Consider the following 2,523-nt stretch of genomic DNA (forward strand, 5'->3'; position numbering starts at 1 on the left):
TTAAATAAATTTACTTAAAATAAAATAAAATTTTAAACACATTTTGATATATAATAAATAATATTTAATATATATATATATATAAATGGGATTGGGGTCAGAGTAGGGTGAGGGTTTCATTCTCCACCCCTATCCCCAACCCCATCGGGTCAGGGAGGTTGGGTATCAGGAGGGAATGGGGGAAATTGTCATTATAGAGAGAGAAAAAAAAAGAGAGTAATAAGGTTTATAACATTGATCATTCTAATCTTATCCTGTTTATAAGTCCAAAAAAATCCCATTTACATATAATAAAACAATGTAATATGTAAATTCGTCTTAGTTTCCATTATAAAATAAATAATGATGATTCGAATTCAATTTGATATGCCATGGATCCTTAAAAAGGTTGTCAATCAAATTTGAATTTTATTGAATATTCAAGGGGGTTTCTACCAGGTGTGTTGGTTTTGTTTTTGAAAACCAAAAACAAAGACCAACCATGTTGTCAAACACCCTTAAATATTTGAATTTGAACAATTAATTCGAGTGTTAGATCGGATCTGACTATTACACCCATTATAAATAAAAAATAACCTGTAAAATAATTTGATAAGAAAAAAATAAAGGGTATTTAAAGAATTTTATGTATATATTAATAGGCAAATTTCTTCTAATGCCCCTATGATTTAATAAATTGACTAACTCTATTCTTATTGTTTATATATTATTTTAAAGTACCCTTAAGTTTTTTGACAATTATCTAAAACCTCCCTCATCATTAATTTTCCGTCACTCTGTTTACAGGTGACATCATGTGGCTGCTATATTTTTAAAAATTCCTAAAATACTGTCAAACTGTTCCTTGATTTTTCAATATTAATTTAAAGTTGGAATGATAATACAATGGAATTCAAATGATTTCTCTGTAGGAATGGGCCTATAGTCCAAGGGCTTCATGCCTTGGAAGAGCTATCCCCCAGAGACCCCTTTTTACCTCCGGTTGCTGAAACCCAAAAACAAAGCTCTTTGTATAATGCAGGCCCTCTATTCTATTTTTTCTCATGAAATTTTGATTGTCTCAATTTTTCAGCCAAAAAAAGATGAAAACAGTAAGGTTCTCCATTAGTGCTTAACGAAGTATGTCAATTGTTAAGAAATTTAGAGGTACTTTAAGACAATATATAAATAATAAGGGTAAAGTTAGTCAATTTCCTAAACCACAAGGGTACTTTAAAATTTTACTCTAAATTAATTCTATAATAAGTTTGAATATTTATTGGGTCAAGCTATATCCATATATTTTATACCTGAATTCAACTGATTATCATATTGCAATCATCCAAGTTCAATTTCATTACGTCAAATCTCAAACGATTTTTAGATACCATTTACACCCCTAATTGCCATATCACCATGAGAAACAAACTACATATCTAAGCCTCATAAATAAGGGTTTGTTTGGCAAGTCTTTTTTATGAAGATCTTCTGGTAGTTCTGGCAGTCAAAAGACACATTAAGCTTTTGCACAAAGATATAAGCAGCACATATCTAGTTTGGCATATACATGTCTTTTCGTGTTTTTCCACGTGAGAATAAAATGCGCAAAGCTTCATTTGGAACTTCTCAAAATCAGGCCAAAATGGGCTTCTTGTGTCTTTTTGACGCTCTGGCTTTTGGCAATTAAATCTTTTACAACTAAGTGAAAATAGACCTGAAAATCGATCTACCTGACTTATAAACAGATGAAAGACTGTACAGAAAAAATGCACAAAACAGGCCCTACGTTTCCTATCATGAAATGGAGAGCAGCATCATGTTCTTGAACTCCTCGAAATCAATCCTTCCATCCAAATTTGTGTCAAACTTGCCAATGAGTTGCCTGCAATCCCCATCACTCTCCGACCAAAGCCCCAGCCTCGCCAGCAGGCTCTGCAGCTCCACGCAGGAAATGAACCCGTCATTGTTCAGGTCGAACACCTTGAAGGCCTCGACCAAGTCTGTGTCTTCCTCCTCGTCCTCCTCGGCCGGCTTAGATATTGACTGATTGTAGAGGTGTATGAATTCTTGTAAGCCCAGGCTCCTTCCTCCTACAATCTCTTCAAGCTCGTCTAGGCCTATGTGGACACCAACCTTGTCAAGGAACCATGTTAGTTCACCAATGCAAACTCGACCGTCGCCATTGAGGTCCAGTGCCTCAAATATTCTCTCCAAGTCTGATTGATGTATGTGAGACATTTTTGGGAAACACAGCACCAAACAGGTGAGAGACAAAATTAATATAGAGAAAAAGGTGTGGACTGTGGAGGAATGCATGGAGGTAAGGGTTCTAAATATACCTAGTGAATTGAAGAATAAGTTCAATTGTAATAATTAATTTTCATGTGGAGAGAATTGATTATTATTGGACTAGTCTGGTCGACGCAGAAAGGTGATGGATATTTCCATGTTGACTAAGGAAAATGTTGGATATTTCCAGCAGAGTTAAATTCGTAATTGTAGCTCTCATCGACTCCCAATCAAAATGAGTTCACTTCATTGCCT

At 34.7% G+C, this 2,523-nt stretch overlaps 1 pseudogene; it reads right to left on the bottom strand.

Annotated features, from left to right (window-relative positions):
• Nucleotides 1–1,773: 1,773 nt before the first annotated feature.
• LOC148851836 (putative calcium-binding protein CML44 pseudogene) lies at nt 1,774–2,217 on the bottom strand (annotated as a pseudogene).
• Between the last annotated feature and the right edge of the window lie 306 nt (nt 2,218–2,523).

The sequence above is a fragment of the Nelumbo lutea genome, chromosome 5 (genome assembly GCF_056320005.1).
Source record: "Nelumbo lutea isolate HS-2025 chromosome 5, American lotus-T2T, whole genome shotgun sequence".
Lineage (NCBI taxonomy): Eukaryota > Viridiplantae > Streptophyta > Magnoliopsida > Proteales > Nelumbonaceae > Nelumbo > Nelumbo lutea.